At 45.8% G+C, this 20,257-nt stretch overlaps 1 long non-coding RNA gene across 2 annotated transcripts in view; it reads right to left on the bottom strand.

Moving 5' to 3' along the window:
• The window catches only part of LOC113956429, a 54,307-nt gene that overhangs the window by 20,997 nt on the left and 13,053 nt on the right, over positions 1-20,257 (bottom strand). The window contains exons 7-9 of one of the 2 annotated variants that reach the window (XR_003530851.1): positions 7,724-7,864; positions 2,121-2,284; positions 626-740 (exon numbers count right to left, since the gene is read on the bottom strand). This is a non-coding gene — a long non-coding RNA (uncharacterized LOC113956429). The remainder of the gene's footprint in view (positions 1-625; positions 741-2,120; positions 2,285-7,723; positions 7,865-20,257) is intronic. The other variant, XR_003530850.1, reaches the window with a different exon arrangement.

The raw sequence follows: 20,257 nt of genomic DNA, 5'->3' as shown, positions 1-20,257 counted from the left end.
CAGAAATTCAGCTAAACTCACTTTCTGCCTGCTCAGCACTTTTTGCAGGAGTGCAGAGCAGATGCAGTGGGGGTCAGGATCTGGCCCCCCACGTGCATAGTTTCAAAGATTATCATTCAGCAGAAGGTATTGTGAGGAAGAAAAAAATGCCAAGCCCAGAGCCTGAGTTACTTCCCTGAGCCTGAACGATATCAAACATAATATTTTATTTGGCTGGTTATAGAAAACATGTGGCAAAGCCTTCATTTTTTTGGAAGGTTTGTCCTGCGGCACAAAAAGAAAAGAAAAATAACTGAACTTTTATTCTGCCTGTCTCTGCAATGCAAATCCCTGCACCCACACAGGCTGCTCTCACCTGAATTTTAAGTTCTGGAGATATATGATAACTCTACTTACTCTGCAGAAATATCAACAAGGTCCCAATTAAAGACTAACATCAAGATTTACAGAGTGGGTGCAAACAGGAAAGTGTCCCCACGAAAAGTTTATACTCCAAGCAAAATGGGAAGGTTCAAGATGATCAATTATTAAAACAGACATGAAAAGTTCAGCATCCTGATGAGTTCAGCAGCAGCAGCAAGAAAAATTGTTCAGTGCTCAAGTGTAGAGCAAGTAGAGCACTTACCTGAGGACAAGGCTGAGAGAGTAGAGTACAGGACCATTTTTGGGGGAAAAAAATTGTATTCAAAGTTCCAGCTCCAATTCTGACCTAACATCAGGTGCCAAGTATGGCCTTTCCCCTGTAAAAAACAAAACAAACCAAAAAACTAAATAAATACAACACAAAAGGAAAAATTACTCATTTAGCTGCTAGAAAGCGTTCATCTGTCAGTGAATTCCATCAGCATTTGCAGGGGAGTCAAGAGATTAGAGACATTATAATGCATAGGAGGAGCACAGCAAGAGAGTTGTTTGCTGTCTTCCCCATCCCGTCAGCTGTTCCTGATGTACCCAACCCTCTCCTAAACCTTTCTTAAGGATGTTGTACAAAGTGAAGGGTCCTCTTCCAAGCAGAGCTAGGAGGCCTTTAAGCTGCCAGCCAGCTGGGTGAGTGCTAGGCTGCTGTAGCCACAGGAAGGCTGATGCTGTGCCAGAGCAGACAAAGGGTGCACACACATTTTCTCTGTACTGGATCAGCTCCAGGGATGGTTATTTCCAGCTGTGGGGCTGTATCAAGCACAGTAGGAGATAACCTTTCCAACCTTTCCATCTGTTCCTGTAGACCGAATAACATAATAAAGATATTTCTAAACATGTGAAAGGAGGTAGAGGGTTATGATGGTTGGGACAGCAATAGCTATTGCCCTACTTCCTTCATCAGGGGTAAATCCCTTAGCTATTCCCTAACACCTCTCCTCAACTGAAGCCCCATGGGACCTTTAACTTACCTCCTCCTTTTCCGCTACTGACTGACCAGCTGCCCCAAGCCCCCTTTGCCCATCAGTAAAGGGCAAGCCCTCTGTTTGAGACACCTGTGCTCTGCAGTCAGCACAGCACATTTTTAGTGGGTTTGCTAATCAGGCCACCAGTAATGCCCCCTGAGCTGGGTGCCTGTGACTCAGCTGCAGGCCCGCTGCCACTCAGCAGCTGGCACTTGGCACAGCGGCTGTGCGTGACTCAGGCTAGCAGGAGCCTTTGGAGATGCCTTCCCCTGATTTATATCTGCAAGGGATCCTTTGTGTTCAGACCCTATTGTTGGCGTGCCAGCCTCACTGGAAAAATCTGGAGTTAATAAACTCCACTTTCCGATCACAGCAGCTCTTTCCAGGGCGCAGCTTTGCAGAGCTGGCAATGCTCGCTCCTGCACCATCAGCCAGCACAGCAGCTGATGCCTTTTACCTTGGAAAACCCTGGTGATTGCACACATGAACAACCCCAGGGAAAGCCCAGGTTCAGAGTGCCTGGTAGTCTGCCTCCCTCTTGCTCCACCTCATCCCTTTCAGTGTGGAATTTGGAGCCCATGGTCCTGCAGCCCTACCCCTAACTGTGAGAAGCCTCTTGGCACCAGCTGCCCCTGAGAAAAGAGGAAATTTAAAAAAAAAAAAAAAAAAAAAAGACAAAAGATGGATGTGACCCGATGTCACAAACCCTTGAATCCCGGGGAATCTGAAAAATGTTACCTCAGCTCTAGTAGCAGAAACGTTACTGTCCTGGGCAGCATCTTCCCCCAGGGAAGCAGGTCCCTCTGGGAGAGCTGTTTATCCATGCCAACTCTGGCTGCTGTGAGGAACATGGCATTTTGTTTTGTACCTGCAAGGTGGAGCAATTCTTTTCCTTGCATTTCCTGAAAGAAAGCAAAAGGGAACGTGGGTTTTGACCTCCAGACACATTTTGTAAAGCCCCACTGGTGACACAGTGGTGTCTTTCATGCAGTGCTTGCTCCTAAGGCCACCGGAGCAGCTGGGACTTTTCTTGCAACATTCCTGGGCTCACAGCAGCACTGTCCTGCTTTGCTCCAGAGCAAAGTGCATTGGAAACTGCTCAAGGAAGGGCTGTTATTTTGCATAGCAGTGAGTTCATTTATGGAGCTGTGTAAATAAAAGGACCATCTCTGCCACCTGGGCTACACTCTGCTGAACAGCTGCTGAACCTCTCTCCAGAACAGTGACATTTTACAGTGGGTAAAGTGACTCACTGTGGCACTGCAGCCTTTCTGGCACAGCAAATTTGTGGCTCATTTGTGGATTATCAGCCAAAAAGGGTGGAAGCACTTTGCACTTTTCAGCATCCTCATGGGACAGGTATGCCTCGGAGCTGGCTACATTCCAACAGAGTGATTCACTTAGTTTAAGCCATATTTTTGGCTTGTATAAGCTGGATCAACATCAATGGAGGTACACCAGTTTACATCAGCCTGAGAATGCGGCTCCGTATTTTCATGGAAAGAAGCTCAGTTCTGGAAGGTTTTGAGCAGGTTCTTGGTGCTGCAGGCTGGATGCCCCTGTGGACAACGAGCGGAAGCAGTGGGATGTGGGGATATTGGTTTGCTTTGTGTTACTCTGGGGAAGAAATGAGGCAGTGCTAGTCACAGTGAACGACAACAGGAGAACAAGAGGAGACATCCAGCAAACAAAATAAAACACTTCAGGACTAAAACTGGGACCTAGGGCTAGAGAAGAGCTGCAACAGGCCCTAGAGAGCCCCTGATGCAGGCAGTCAGGACAGCAGGATCAGACTGTGATACTCATTGCCTCCACTGGACAGACATACGATGCTAACAGCTTTTCAAACCAAGAACTGACAGGATTAAAGCACTTCCATTCAGATACTCAGAGAAAAATGGGCAAACACAGGATGGCCATATGTGACTATAGCTAACACTTCGATGCTGGTCCTGTGCAGTGCTGAACACCTGAGGTGAAGGGATGTGTGCAGCCCCCATCCTGTTCATGCCATACTAAAAGGCTAAGGAGGGCTTACAGCCATCCTTTCTCCAGCCCTTGTGGAGATTTGCTTCTGAGCAAATCCCTCTTCCAAAAACTGACCAACAGCTCAGATACAACGTACGCATGTTAAGAAGCTTGAAAACTGGTGTAAGAATTAGGCAGAGCCACAGAGCAATGTGATGTGTTAAATATTGTGGTTGTCTACTGAAACATTCACACAGAGATACCAGCACTCTTTGTAAAACAAGGTTGAGCATAAGTAACCCCATCTTTTATAAGGAAAATGCAAGCCACAGAGATTAAAGGCTGCTGCTGTTACAATAAAACCAAAACCTGCAAATACCACAGGCACCTTAAGCAAGATTTTGGCAGAATTTGGGCACCTTAGTTGAAAACTGCAATCGGGGAGCTCCATATTCCTTTTCTGCTGCTGCCTAGCCCTGGAGGTGCCTGAACTTGCCCACTGCCTCCTGGTTCAACTCACAGTCTCCCTAGGCAGCTGTTAACCAGAGCTGCTCCCACCCAAACACCTCCACTCCAGCTCTCATGTGAGTGCTGCTGTGGTCTGCAGTGCTGCCCCATCCCCACCAGGAACCATCCTGGGAGCTGCAGTGGGAGCACATTGGGACACAGCCTGCAGGTGAAAGATGATGATGAGCACCACAGCCCCCCAAGCAATGCCTCCTGCTGCAGCAGCACTGGAATGAGCTCTCCCTGGGAACAACCACGTGGTGTCCCATGCAGCTCCCATCCTCTCTGCTACCCACCCTGTGGGGCACGAGGAGCTCCCCAACAGCCCCCTCTGCTCCCCAGCCATAAGTATACACAGCAAGAACTGCATTTCCCTCCTTCACAGATGCTTTGCAGTGTAATGGTGTCCTGGAACTCTGGCCATTGCCCAGCCTCCTCCATACCCTGCAAAGACACCAGGACAACCCAGGCTGGGGTTGGTTCTGTCTTTTGTCACTTTTCCAGCATAACCAAGGCTTGAGGCAGAGCTTTGTTTCTCCTCCTGTCCTGTGAACAGGGTGGTTTCGAACAAGACATAGTAAGTGCCTGTGGTAAGTAACTGCTGAAGCCCAGCTCCCCCCAGGCTGTCAGCCTCTGCAGTTTTCCCATACACAATCAACAACCTGGCCTACGGCTTATTTACCCACTTCCAAAATCTTAATCTGACAACTAATGATGCATTAATCACTGTCAGACCATGATCTTTGTTTCTGCTTCTCTGCAGGCATCTGTCAGAATCACAAAAGATTAATTATTGCACTAGCCTGGGTAGAGAAACTCAGCCCCTCTGCAGAAATACTCCTCAGATGCTTTGTGACCCCTTTGGCAACTACTCACCTGTTCTTCCACTCTTTTACTCACCACTCATATTTCTAGTTCTGGGTATCTGCTCTCTCTTGCCCAAGCACCAGTCATTTTTCAGCCTCACAAGAAGCACTGAAAGAGAGGATCACCAAAATCCCTCCCTGCAGCACTGTCCCATTTTGGGCACCATGGTTTCCAGCTCATTTAACCACATCGAGAAGGTGCCTGCTCTCTCCTTCTGATACACTTTTTATATGGTTCACTTCTAACCTTCCATCCACACAGCACTCTAGGTCATGCAGTATTCAGAAGTATGAAACATCCTGTTCAAAATTAAGCGACCCTGCCTCCAAAGCCTGTGGGATGATGACACAGGAGCAATCTCTGGGAGGCATCCAAGTTCCACAGCAGCAGATGAACCAGCTGCATCACTTCTTCGAAAGAGCCCCAACAGACTAAAATATGCTCTTCCTTTACATCTCAAGGGCCTGGACCCAGCTGTTCACAGGAACTGACACTGCCAGGAGATGGAGGGACATCAAGGGTTCGTCTGCACATGGAAGCTGTAAGGGTTTATGAACACGGGTGCAGCGTGAAGTGCCTCTGGAGCCAGTACAGTTTGAACCACAGTAAAGAGTCACAGCTGTTTCCAAAGGCAAAAGGAAATAAGCTATATCTATATAAAATAAATTTAAAAAATTATAGCTTTTCCTCAAATGCAAACTACTGCTGCAGCAGCAGCCAGGAAGGTCCATTTGACCACCTTCCACTGCTGAGCACTGCCTGAGGAAGTCTCTTTTCCCCTCCCATGAGCGTTTCCGTGTATGATTCAGCAGCTTTCTACAAAAAGCAATTTGGAAGATGGATGAGTCCACTACGCCAGAGGGGAGAAACACAAGAGAGCATCTCTCTGGGTGCATGGGAGACATTTCAGCAGGTGCTTGGATCACACAGTGCTCTCTCCGTTTCTTAAACACATCCCAGGTGCCAGAGTTGCTACAGTTCTTGTTTTCCTCTCTCTAGTAAAGGCCTGAGAAGCAGGAATAGACAAAACCAAGCAGTAAACAAAATCAAGTATTTGTTTATTCCACAGTAGCTTCATTCTAATAATCTAGGAGTGTGTATAGGCTTTGCAGAAGGAAAATGCTTGGCACAACCAACACAATGTCATCACGCTGCCACTGATAGAACAGATGGTGAAAGCATAACCTGACATAAGAGTACCTTTTTCTGTTGGGAGATTTAGCTTACAGCTCCTTCCCAGGGACAAATCTAAGGCAGGAAGGTTTCTTTCTCCTAAAACTGGAATTCTCTGAGTGTTACACTGCTGAAGATTTAAATGTTTAGTTTATCCTTGAAAACTTCCTCCTGTAAAGAAACTCCAGAAGTTCCTATAATCTCAGCATTGCAGTGGAACCCTGTCCACTGGCCTTCAAACATGGCTCCAGCCAGAGCTTCCTGGCCTGCTGTGCTGCTCACAAACCTCCGAGAACGCGGCTGAGTCTTCTTAGAGCTTCACTTCTCATATATTTATGAATTTTAATGGATTCAAGTGGTTCCAGCTGCCAGCTGACACTGCAGAAAGGACAGAGCCAGACCAACCCACACTTCTCCCTCCCCACTGGCAAGTCTATTTGTGGCCCTGCACAGTGCCAGAAATAAGCTGCTTTCCTCAGAGAGACCCACTGGCAAGCACTGGGCTCTCTACAGAGGGCACAGCAGCCTCAAAGATACTCCTTTGAACTCTGATTTCAAAGTGCTCACCAAGGGGGTTTAGAAGGCCAGAAGTGCTCCTGGAGTTGTGGTAAGGTGGGAAGAGAAGGGAGGTGAAAACAAGATTTGTCTTCCCTCCACATCCTTGGAAAGAAGTCCTTTGGGGTGTGCCTGCTCCCTTTCATCTCATTTCTTCTAGCTGCAAGATCCCAGCCTCCCAACTGCAGTGCTGAGTATATTTTAAATGACTCATTAATGTTTGCATACAAATGCCAGATGCTTTCTTTTTTAAATAAATAAACAAACATAAACCTCAAACACCCTCTGAGAGATGGAACATTTTTCCTACAGTGAAGGCCACAGTGGTTGCTTGTGCAGGACAGCGGAAGAAGGTCCCCCACACCCCCCAAAATTCTACCCTATAAACATTTCTCCTCCCTTCCTCAACCCTTCCCCTGCCACACAGGTCATCCTGACTCTGGGGAGGGGTGGAAGCGCTGAGAAATGTCAGAGTTGCTTATTTCTCCCTACAGCACTTAGAGGGAGGGGACTTTGGAGGATGACAGCTGAACATAACTGTTGGGCTCAATGGGAAATTAAGCCCTGTGATTTCCCAGTTCTGGCAGTCTTCAACCTTGCTACACAGTTCCCATCTTCTTTACACCATGAAAATGGCATTGTTACACAAGGGATACCTGAGATAAACAGCGGCTGTGCAGAAACGGGCAATGACAGAGTTTGGAGTCAAAAAGCTCAGATTCAAAACTGCAGGGAAGGTGATAGCAGTGAGAACTGGTCTCTCCCTGTTTGCTCCATAAGCTTTACTCCCATGTGTCAGCTGTCAGGCGAAGGAAATGCCTCCTGCTCTATGTACATACAGCACCTTTCTTGCGGGGACCTGTTCACACACTCTGAACTGAATCCACATCAGCAACTGCCATAAAATTTTAAATAAAAAATTCCTTTTATGTCGTGTGCAAAGGCTACTGAAAGCAAGAGGGATTCAGGTGAGCACTCCATGAGATGTGACTGGAATACATTTCTTCTGAAGTGCTCTAATCGCAGCAGTAATGTATTCCCTCTTTTTCCCCTAAGACTGGGAAATCACATTTTAGCTCCTGCCACAGGACTGTCTGGATCAGCATTTCAAGTAGCAATTCAGCTTTTATCAACATTCAACAGCATTGTAAGTCAGGAATAATTAATGTAATATTAACATAGAGTTATCAGGAAAGGTAAGCCTGTAACCATTCAACATCAGATTCATTTAGCATTTCCTGCAATAATGCCACCAGCAGGAAGTTATTTACCATAAATGTTATCTTCAGTGGGATGTTCCAGGGCAGCCAGGAGCAGTTCAGGTGTGCCACCCCGTACCTGCCAGCTTCAAGCTCTTCAGAGCTCTTCGGCACACTCCTTAGAGCATCATCTTGGAAAGTTGCTTTACGCATCTGCGTCAAAACAAAAAGAAATGTTTCTGTAAACCCCACAAACACGTAGCCATGATATATACTAGATGAATATAAACTCTAGGGTTAGACAGAGATATAGATCATACATACAGTCTATAGAGAAATGACAGATGAGAGTCTACAGGAATGATAGATAAGGGTCCATAGAGCCATATTTTTGTATTGATACAGACATATGTCTGTGAAAGGATACATAAAATCAAATTCATACATATGTTCAGTAGAACAGGGAAATACATTGTGGCTCTCACAGAAACTGTTTCTTGACTTTTCAGTGGACACATGAGACAGTGTAATGTGTACTGTGCTTAACCACAGCAATACACATACAGATACATAAAAAATAAATAAATTTATATAAATTCAGTCCAAGGTTTTTCTTCATAAGAGAGGAAGACAGTTAATTTTCTTAACATCTGTAAAGGATTTACTGTCTTTGAGGACGGGCAAGGGGCTTGAGTCCTGCATTTCTGTTCCCTCTATCTCCAGGGCTACTCCAGTACAGCTGAAAGGAAAAGGAGCCCGGATGAGGGGTCTGGCTGAGCAGGGTTGCAGTAAATGTCTAGTGGGATTTTCAAACTTGCCAAGGCTGCTACCTTATGCTGACATTAGCAGGAGTGAGGTGCCCAGGCATGCTGGAAAATCCCTGTAGCTACTTAAGTCTCACTTGTAATAGCATGGTACATGTGACAGAACACCTGGAACCAGAATCCCACTGAATTTCAGTGGGACACCCATATCCAGTAAGTTCCAGCAAACCCCTGCATCAGCAAGCACTCACAGAGCTGCAGGACTGTGACATGTGCCCTGGTTGTATCCATGCCACAGCCTGGTTGCTCCCATTGGGCCTCACTTGAATCACTGAATCACAGAATGATTTTAGTTGGAATGTACCTTAGAGCTCACCTAGTTCCAACCCCCTGCCATGGTCAGGGACACCTTCCACTAGGCCTGGTTGCTCAAAGTCCCAGCCAGCCTGGCCTTGAACACTTCCAGGGATGGGACATCCACAGCTTCTCTGGACAACCTGTTCCAGTGCCTCACCACCCTCTGAGTAAGGCATTTCTCCCGAATATCTTACTTAACCCTGCCCTCTGCCAGCTTACAGCCATTCTCCCCTGTCCTATCACTACATGCCCTTGTTAAAAGTCCCACGCCAGCTCTCCTTCCCCAGCTGCCACGATTGCTCCACAAGTGGGGTACAAAGAACAGGGAACAACGAGCATGCACGTAGATGCAACAAACCTTTGCTTTGTAAGATAAGCCCCAAAGCCCAGATTCTGCACCATCAATCACAGTGCTGATGTCAGCAGCATGCACAGAAGTAGGTGAAGGATCACGACTGACTCAGGAGGGAAGACACCTTAACCCTACCCTAAAAGCCTGAAGCAGTGGTGAGGGCATCTGCTATAATCTCCTTGCTATATATGGAGATTTAACTGCATCAAACACATCTTGAACGAATACCACATCTGTCTTTAAAAGAGAGAAGAGCTTTTTTCTATGAGTAGAATAATGTTAACAATCTGCTGCCTGGAATTACGTCTAGATAGGCAGTTTCAACACACTGCCCCTTTTTCGGGCCTGCAGTGAAGTCTCATGGTCACAGAGACATTTCTGTGTGAGATGGTCTTGTCGCTGCAGGGGTGGGAGAGCAAGGCAAGGCAGCCTGCTGCAGCTTAGGATGCCAGGCTCCCACTGAATCCTGGTCCCACAATTCCTTAGTGAGTGCCATGCTTATTTGACTGTGTACAGACCAAACGCTATAGAAAAATGTAAACATTTTTATGGCCTGGCTTGCTTAAAAGCCTAGGAGGTTGTCTGTCTAAGGGGAAAGGAATGCTGTGCACACACACAGCAGAACAAACCTAATGAAAGCCAGAACCCAGAGGTATTCCTTACCCAGAGATGGAGGGCTTCACATTGTTGAAGAGCAGTCACTTGGTACACCGCAAAGAGAGCATGAAAGTCGAGATATCACAATTAATAATGAACTCTCCAACACAAAGCACTGCCAGCATCACCATGACCTCACTCTCCTCATGGAGAGAACACAGGCTGCCTTTACAGAGCTATTTACTCATCTCATCTTACTTTTGAGAAAGCAGCCAAGCACCCAGTTCACTCTGTACTGCTGGAGAGTTATGGTGGTGACAGAGCCAGGCTCCTCTCAGAGGTGAGCAGGGGAGGAACAGAGTGAAAATATGTACAAGATGGAAGATGGGAAAACCCACTTAAGATACTAGGAAAAGTGTTTTCACTATGAGGATGGTCAAACACTGGAGTATGGTGAGGAGAGGTGGTGGGACCCCTGTTCTTGGAGATGCTCAATCATTAACTGCACACAGCCCTGAGCAACTTTATTCAAATGGACCTGTCTTGAGTGGGGGTTGCAATGGGGACATGCAGAGACTCTGTTATCGTGTCATTCTTTGGCTAACCCAAAGGGGCACTTTTGAAGAAAGTATCTGTCACTATTTCTTCCCTTGCATGCCTCCTGTGTCAGTATATTCACACTTACTGGCTGTTGCAGGTACCAGATCAGTACTGGCTGACTGAGCTTCTAGGCAAGTGATGGCTAAGAAATAAACAACCGGCCCCAGGAATTGGATTGAACTGGAGTACAAATTACTTTAAAGACCAGCTTCATTTTGTCAAATGTAGAAGTTCACAAAATAGACTGAAATTCAGTGCTCACAAAGCAAAGACCAGGAGACAGTGACAGTTCGTATCCCTAACACAGAAGCTGCAAAGGGTGAGCTACAGAAAAGAAGGCTCCTTTGTGGCCACCATTTGGGTTACTTTTGCCATCACTAAGCCAAGGAGGTCACACTAATTCTGATGGATCACTTCTGCTTTCCATACCCTACCTCCTGCATGCACTCCAGCCTCTAACAGCTGAGTCCTGAAGGGCACGTGGGAGGAAACAAAGAGTTTAGCTCCAAAAAGTCAGCTTTCTGACTCCCCTCCCAGCCCCAGCCAGCTGCAGACACTGGGGAGCAGCAGTTTGATGGCAGGGTGTAAAACAGCTCAGCAGTGCTGCTCAGAAATCACTCCTAGAGCCCAATGTGCCCAGCCTGGTCATGCAGGGTGCTCATGCTGACTCCCCACTCACCTGGGGAATGTGAGGGCTTGAATACCCATGTAACAACCAAAAAAACCACCCTCCATGAAACAGAGTCAATGAAAGCCCTGAACTGAGGTCCCCAGGCTGTCATTAGTAACTGTAGGTTACACCTCTCTCAGTACAACTCTTGACAAAGACCCTTACTGGTGGGAAGAACAGCCCCCAGCTGAGAGCTACCAAAGTAGCAGAAGAGTCTTGCTGTCAACACAGCAAGATGTTGCATCTCTTCAGCAGCAAGATCACAGGCAGCCAGCACCACCATCAGCTGTCAAAAACATCCAAGGCAGCCTTGGTCGTCTCCCTCACCCTGCTCTGTCTTTAAATGTCATGTTCACATCAGCTCTGAAAGTCATAACTTATATTCATGTTGTATCTCTTTGTCTTTTCAGATGTTACCATCCCAGCTAGGCACAGCCTCTGGCATGGGGAATCACCATTCAACCCTTGTGGATACAACTGAGAGCAGTGTACACTGGGATGCAGCTTCAGTGAGCCCAAGAAAGCTATGCAAGGTGTGCAAATTTTGGAAGATAGCCTAGATGCAACACCGAGTAAGAGGTAAGAGAGGTAAGCCCTGCACAAAGCTTGGCAGAATCCTAATGCACTTAATTTCTTTAGATATATTTACTTAATTGTATCTTTTCATATCATCAGCGCTTGTGAAGTTCAGGTTTAACCTGGGGGAAAAAAGAAAGACTTAGGAGGATGTATGAAAGCCCATCTAAAATATTAAAGCCATTTTTACAGCTAAACATTAAAACTATTTTACATTGTTCTCTCAAATATAACTACCATAATTATGTTAAATGTAAGGCTATTTCTCCCCATTTAACAAGTCCCTGGTCTTGTCTGCACGCTTGGGAAAAAAAAGCAAGTAGACAGGGTTTAGATGGGCCAGGATGAAAGTACAAACATCTTGAGGCCCAATGCCAGCTTAATTTAAATTGCAGGGTGCAGGGGCACAGCAGCCCAGCTGCTTTCTCATCACTTCCAGCCCCTGAAAGACTCATCTCTAGGCTTTAAGACCAAAACTGTTCCACTGGACTGAATCCTCAGGACATTTTCCCTCTGTGGCTCACACTGATTTGTTGCTGCCTGACAAATAGCTCCATCCTTCAAACCTGGGAGACAGCCCATCTGACCCCTCCGGGTACCCTGCCGCCTCCTCCCTTTGCTCCTCCCGCAGCCCTTGCTCCCCTCCACCAGGACCCTGTCCTGCCTCAAGGCACCAGGGAAGCTAAAACTTTCCCCTTTATCACCATCGGCAGCCTCTTTGTTCACCCAGCAGGGATTTGACTTTGTCTGGCTTAAGGGTGCTCTTGAGGCATCTTTAGGTGCATCTGAATTAAGAAAGGCTTCTGAGAGCTGAAAGCAGCTGCAGCAACCAGCCAGTGACGTGTGAAGGGACCTGTGGTCCTGCAGTTGCCCAGCTGGGGCTGTTTCCCTCGGGCCTTTCATGTGGCCTCACTTCCCTTTCCCTGAAGTTTCTGGCCTCAGTTCCAGACACGTGTGAACAATGCACCCTTGTGTGCCTGTCTCCTGTTTAGTGCACAGGCTTGTAAAACTCTTTTAATATGTGATTTACAAGGGTCCTGTTTTGGACTGGAATTGTTCTACCCACAAGCTGAGCAAGGGTGAAGTGGCTGGAGGTGTTTATGCAGGGCAAGGTGGGAGCTGACAGGCAGGGTTGAAGGCTCTCAGGTCACTGGCAGCTCCAGCATCTGCCACTGCAGCCTATGAGTAGCAATAACAGAACAACATCATTAATGCCTCCCTCAGCTGGCATTAGCCCCAGCAAAGCACCTCCACTTCCAGGAGTAAAATTTTTTGAGGATAAGAAATGTTTAGATTCGGTCAAAAGCAAAAGCAACCAAAAGCCACTGTAGCATTTGAGCCAAATCTATTTGTGAGTTTTTCTCTCCCACAGAAATGGAAAAAAATACTACAAGAAACATAGAAGGAAAAAACAATGGCTTTTTGACTAAACTGAATCATATGGAAAAACAACACCTGACGACTGTATAATAGAAATATATTCTAGAAGAGAATTCTCATGAAAAACAATGTTTCGTTTAGAAGCACGAGGTAGCCCAGTCTGTTATCATTTAGGTTCCTAACTTCCAAATGCTCAAGTAACTACATCCAATGTCCAGTTCCTTACTGAACTTTATTAAAGTTTCAACTGGAAAAGATAATATAAATTTCCTGTCCTAAAAGAGGCTACCACCACATGCAGTGAAAGCAGTGGGGGAAGGAGGCAGTGCTGTACTCTGCATCTGATCAGGAAGACTGCTATTCCTTGATTTTATAGACATATATTACAGGATGATGTAATCTCCAAGTGCTGGCAAAACACACTTAATCACAGCTTTAAGGATTCTTTAAGGAGCTCTTGGTAGGTTTCAGAGCTCTCCAGAAAGCTTAACTAAGATGATTTCTTAACAGGTTGAAGTAATCTATAAGGTTTTTTTGCCCTTCAGAAGCACCTTGTCCCTGCCTGAAGCAGCTCAAGGATCCCAAGTTTGATCTCTGTTTTGAACTGCTTTGTACCACAATTCCATCAGCCGAAAAAGCAACTCAGCTTTAAGTGATGCTCCAACAGTGATGCCAGTACCCACAGTGCATGCCCAGGGCCTCTCTCCCAGGAGACAGGCATGATCATAGCCATAGGATCACGACTCCCAGCTGCTTCCCTGTTCCCAGCCATGCTGGTACCAGAGGGATGACTTCTACTGACTTTGTCAGAACAAACAGAAGGAGAGGGTTGCTCTGCACAAGCAGCAGCAGTGCCACGGCCAAATCCTGCCAAGGACAAGATGCTGAGCTTGCTCTCTTTCTGGGTGAGGTCCCAAAACACCTCTTGGTCTGTTTCTTTCATTAGGACAGCTTAGTGATGATGATCCCTCTGTGCACAAAGCCAACACCTCCCCTCTCTACTTCCTGCAAAGGTTGCATTTCTCAGCTGCACCTCTATTTGCAGTGACTGCACTGATGGAAGGCTCCTCAAGACACTTAGGAAAGAAGAAAGCTCATCTACAAACTGTTACCCAAATCCTTTGACTTCTGAGGCTAGAAAGGATTTTGGGTGGAAGCTGTGAATCAGGGCTTGAAGTTGCATCAGACGGGGCACTCTCAGCACTGCATATGTACTTTGGCTCACCAAAGGTGTACAGAGGGAAGCCAGAAATAGCTTGGAGGTCTCACTTTACTTTTTTTTTTCCCCCATAAAGGTTTTCCTTTAGTTCAGCTATTTCATCTGTCTCTCACATCTACTTGCTAAAGTAACTTTTTTTTTTTTTTTTTTTAAATTCTATTTCCCAACACCAATTCCTGGGAACCTCAAAGGGTGAGGCACTCCACAGCTTTCAAAATAATGACATTTCTCTTGGCATACTGATTATCAATACTGCTGCTGCATGCCACATGCAAAAACAGGTTTCTGAGAATGTGAAGACTCTTAAATAGACTATGGCTCAGTAGACTTATATTTTCTAGCCACACTTGAAAAAAAAATTTTTGGCATTTATTCCCCTCCTGTTTCTCTCTTCTCACACACCAAAATGTCAACATTAGAATTTACAACCTCCACAAAGCATGTTTCCAAGTGTTTTGCTGCTCTCTTAAATGAGCTTTTCAACCATACACTAGCCATAGCCTAAATATACCCTTATGCCTTTACGAAAGCATAGGGAAGAAACCTTTTTTCTCTCATGTCTACATAAATAGTTTTCCTTAAAACCAGCCAACAGCTTGAACAAGAAATGATGGCACGTAAAATTAGGTAAATAAGTGAAGCTCATATCAATTAACCTTAGGAGCAGAGAGAGAAAAAGAGTGTGTGTGTGTATGTGGATTTGTGCACAGGCAATATTACAGCAAACGATTTCATTGCAGAAGTGCAGTGAAGTAACTTGGTACCCAGAGGGATCAGAAGCAAGGCCACCTGGGCAAGCACTCTGCCCTCCCTGCACATTTACCTTATGCAGTAGCCTCACACTTCAAATCATGTACCATTTTTTCCATCTCAGATAGTTCAACGCTTAGCAGAGGCGGCACGAACTGAATAAAATGTTACTCAACATTTGACCCTCATCGCTGTTTCCTGGCTTGTATCTTCCACACTGTGCAGGGTTCCAGCACTTCTCTGAACACAGCACTACTCAGTTACCATACAGCCCTCAGTGAGATGCCTGTCATAAGGATTCTGACTGTTTGCAAGCTCTAATGACTGTAACCATGGAACTCCTCGGCGAAACAAAGGAATGGTACTACTTCTTATTTAGATGTGGAAGTGACCACAGAGATGGTCAGTGTCCTTTTGTTTCAGTGACTAATTTGGGATTTTTTGAGGCTGACACTTCAGAGGTAACCTCATCCAGTACCTCTATCCTGCCTTGCCAGGGAGGGAAGAATCAGTGATGCCTTTGCCTGGTGATGAGATGGCTATTCCCTCTTAGGAGCTGACTCTGCCCATGCCCTTGCATGATCACCTCAGTTCTTGACCTCTCTGGCATCTTCCTGCCCTGTTACCACAGCACATGGAGGAGCTGGGGAACAGCAGACTGCACTTGTACTCCAGGCTCTGCCTTGGCTGCCAGTTTATTAATGGATGAAATTCAAAATGCTAATCCCAATCCACAAAGTCATCAGTGCACTGAGGTCAATTAGCTCTGCAGCTGCCTTGACCTGGACGCCCCACAGCGACAAGCTTGGAAAATATTTGCCTGCCCCTGCCACAGATTTCCTGGGAGCAGTAGAATAAGCTCCTTTGCCTTCAGACTTGACTTCAGCTGAACTGGATTGCCTTTAGAGAGCCCTGGAAGGGCTGGCTCATCTCCAAACCTACTGAAATCAGGAGTCCCATTTATTTTTCCCATGAATTTTGAATCATGCCCCAACACGGCTCTTCATTTTCCCTTTGCCATAAAGTCAAATTTCTTACCAAGGCATTTTAGGTAGGAGTTCAGTTAGGATGGAGCAGGCTGTGCTGCTCCTGAGCTGGCAGGAAACAACAGTCCCTACACATTAACATGATGGACATGTTGACATGGAGAAACGTATGGTACCAATTAAGACGGTATCAACAATTATGCAGAACACAGTTGAGTGGATTAATTTGTTGCCTGGAGTAAAGGCTGCCAGTACGAAGCTGGCTGTCAAGAGACACGCTTTCATCTTGCCTGGTGCCAAATATTATAGAGCCCATGTATACTAAGGATGATCATTGGGTTTCTTTTTCCACCAGCAATCTTGAAGCAGGGAGGGCACAACCAATTAATGTCTCTACACGCTGCCTTCTTTCTTCTTTGTAAAAAAAAACAAAAAGACAAAATCAAACCAAAGCCACACTTGGAAAAAATCCCCAAATGACCATTATTCCCAAAAGACTAAAATAAGAACTGCAAAGTAACTGGGAAAGGATAGTTCTTTTCTTGCTCAAAAAGCTTTTCTTTTGCTGAGGGGCTGATGCGACAACTCATTTGTCAAACACACTTTTTCCCAGTTCTCTAAGCAAAGAGATGAAAAATGGTTAAATCATCTGTGTGATTTTTTTTTTCCAACTTGCTATTTTTACACTGACCAGGAGGATACTTACACACTCTTCATCTCTTTCTTCCCACCTGTTTTATGCCAAGGAAGATGGAAGATTACCTCTAGCAAGTTGTGACTAAGTTCTCCTGCCTTGCCAAACACCATAAGAACAAGCAGCTGATTTTCTCTAAAAACCTTATGTTTGCAGCACACTATGTAGGTCTATGGCTGTCAGAGTATCAAACAGCAAAGAAAAAACTAGGACTTGTAAATAATCGCTGCATTAATAAGCAGCAGCATTTGAATTCCTGATAAAGCTTTGTACCAGCTGTGCTTTGTCCCAAAATCCCATTAAAAAAAAAAATCTGCTTATGCTTGTTCCTACAATATGAAGAATATTGAACTACTCTTGGTAAACTCTGCTGTTGCCTCCAGTGCATCTGGTCCCACATGAGGCTTTCATTTCTCCATATTTAGCCTTGTTAAACTACAGCATGCCTACCTGAGACACAAATTACCTTGAGGCTTGGAGTAATGCCATTGTAAGAAAACTATTCATAACACAGCACTCCTTTACTTAATGCAGGCAAAAGTCCTCTGCCCACTTACAACACAGTACACGCTGACGACAGTTGTTGATGGAGAAATCCAATTTTAATCCAACATTCCCAGTAAGCACATTGTTCTCTGAGTAGCAGAGCCATGAAATCTGTTCTTTTTCTGAAGGTTTATATCCTGCACACCTTAGTCCCTGAGACATTTATAGAGTATTTGCAGTCTGGCAATATTCCCATCACAAAACCTTCCAGATCCTTCCTATTATCTTTATTTATACTACTACTCCTTGCGTAAAGAAGCTGGAAGCTGCAGGGTTCCAGAAACTACCTCCCTCTCAGACCATGCATGAGACTGCCTTTCATAGACTCATAGAATAGATTGGGTTGAAAAAGACCTCCAAGATCATCAAGTCCAACCCCTGATCCAACTCCAATTACTATATCATGGCACTAAGCTTTTTAGGGTAAAGAACGAGTGGCCAGTACAAGAGATCAGACTAACACTATCCATATCTGCCATGTGCATGTGCAATTCCTGCCTGGGCTCTTCCCTGCCAGGTGTCAGTGCAAAGGGGCCTCCAGCAAACTGCTCACTAGGTGCTGTGTGTGAAGTCTGAGGGTCTTTCTGTCTAATTAGCAATGATTTGCTGATATTGCAAAGGTAACACAGGGCACTTAACAGAATATTGAGCCTCCAGAGAGGCACTTCATGCTTTCCACCAGCATCTCATCCCTGCACTAAGGAATGGGAAGGAATCTTCACAGCTACTTTCAACACCTCCACTGAACTCTAGTGTATTTCTGGGTGCTTTGACCCATTTTTCTAATTCAGGGCTCATGTTTCTTCATTTCAAGAGCCGCGTGTCGAGGGTTGTTCTCTTCGCTGTGCTCGGGGATTTGCATAGAGGCAAATTTCAAGAGGCACTTCCTGAAAGTTATTTCTGCAGCCTGTGTCTGCTTCCAGGTACACCATCTTCCTTGGAAATACCAGCCCTGATGAGCGACATCCCCCTTCCATGGAAGGAGAGAGGCAGTTCCCAAAGCACAGGGGTGGCAAGCTCCCCCTTGGATGGCTTCTCCCTGGATAGATGCTCTGCTCAGGACACAGCAGCTTTTCATGTCCACAGAGTTCCCCCAAAGCACACAGATGCCTCCTGCCCTCCAGCACTGCACTCAAGGTCCAGCTCTGCCCCATGGCTCTGTCTTATCTGCTGTTTCCAGATGCTTCTGACACAGCCTAAAGGGCAAAGAGGACCAGTAGTAATGCCAGGGAGAACTGAGGAAGGTCAAAACAGGACAGGATAAATTGTATCCATTCAGACGTGCCAAAACTCAATTTTGTCCTCAATTAAATGTCTAAACATCTACATCATTAATAATTTTGGTTGGGGGGGGAATGTATTCCCTCTCCTTTTTCCTCCTGCTGGCAACTGCAATAATAACATTTCCTCCAAAACATCTTTTCACTACCACCTTTTTTCCTTTTCTACCTTTTTTTTTTCACTGTGTCTGAGCTTTCCCAATGCGAAATGTTTTCAGAAATGTCAAGAGAGAAAAACATCCACAAAACAATAAAAAATATGAGATAGGAAAAATAACAGCTAGAATTTGTTGAGCCTCTTAGACTAAGTAGCACAAGAAAAGGAGAAGAAAAACAGCCAACTTAAAATTCTGAAATATCTACATATTACCTTCCTTAAAAAATAACTCTTAAGTTTTTCTTTGAAAAAATACTTCTGCATACATGGAGATGGGCATCTTCTGAAAGATAAGTCAGGTTTCCATGAAGCCTCATTTTTCTGTAGGAAATATTTCACTGGGGAGGAAAAAAAGCCAGCTCATTACAATGAAAGTTTAGTCATCACCATCACATGATCAGTGATTAAGAGGAGCATGATGCCAGGTAGACTGCTTCCTCACCAAGTTAGGGTAGAGGGGAGCTTCTGGAGGCCTTGGACAATGGGAGAAGATACAGGACAGTGCATATTGTAACAGCCAAGACAGTTATTCTCCAGTACTGCTGAAAGGGTCATGAGCTTCTCACCCTCCCACAAGGAAGAAGAGGGTAGCGCCCACATGAAGCCCACACGGAGTCTATGCCTTTTGCATCACTGGGAATAAGAGACAGCAAAATAATCTGATCCAGCCTGCTTTCAAAGAAATGACTCAGCCATTCAAATCCACTAAGATATTCAACATTGTTTATGTATTGAAGTACTTGAAAATCAAAAGTTTTCTTCAGGAGGACTAGAAAGCGTGAGCTCCAAAACAAAGTCAATCCTTCTAAGAAGCTCCTCACTGGCACCTCCTGAGACATTTAATCCTGGTCTGTCCTGAGAATTTCCTTCGGATGGGAGGTCGCTGGACAGGCCCCTCTCTTGGTTGCTATGTTCAAAGTGATGTGACAGAGGGTTGGAACAGAAGGCTGGGAAGGTCTGCTGGTTCAAATGCATCTCCTCTACTAGCAATGAGACCAAGGGGATTTCCTCCCAACAGCCAAACTGCCTTTTCTCCCCTAGAGACAAAGTACAAAGCTACACTGCACCTGCAGCTGCCCATATCCAGAGGGAAATCGCCTCTTCATACCCAAGTCTTCCGGAGCAGTGAGCCCAGGCTGGGTCCTGAGCACGGCTCTCCCTACATTCCCCCCCCTCAGGGAGCACTCACATCCTCAGACTGCACTTCACAAGCCAAAATCTGCAAACACATGGCGCTCTCTAGTGTTTTTGCTCTGCTCGGGAGAAACACATCCCAAGGCACTGACATCATCCCAGAGAGGATGGTACAAACATCCAGGCAGAGGGATGCTGTTCATTTGGACCAATTTGCCAGTGTATCTGTTGGACTGAACGTTCTGGGGGATGCTGTTCCAGCTGTCTGGTTGTGGGCCCCACCAGCACTGCAATGCCTCCAGGGCAGTCCTTTAAACAAAACCAGGTTTTAAGCCACATTCCTGGTGGACAGAACTATTTCAGGGAAGTTTCTGATCCAGGACTAAGTCCCTGCAGAACCTAAGTGCGATCCTGTCAGCTCCCAAACTGGCCATCAGCAATGGGCTGTGGGTTTCAGATGCAAGCTCAGAGGAGAAATCCACATGGAGGAGCTGTCCCAGAGATGGCTCAAGAGAGGCCTGTGGCTACAGCACCAGTGGGACCA

The sequence above is a fragment of the Corapipo altera genome, unplaced genomic scaffold (genome assembly GCF_003945725.1).
Source record: "Corapipo altera isolate COAL_440 unplaced genomic scaffold, ASM394572v1 94, whole genome shotgun sequence".
In the NCBI taxonomy this organism is placed as follows: Eukaryota; Metazoa; Chordata; class Aves; order Passeriformes; family Pipridae; genus Corapipo; species Corapipo altera.
Note: the sequence above shows the minus strand (reverse complement) of the source record. Positions and strands in the feature narration are given on the sequence as shown.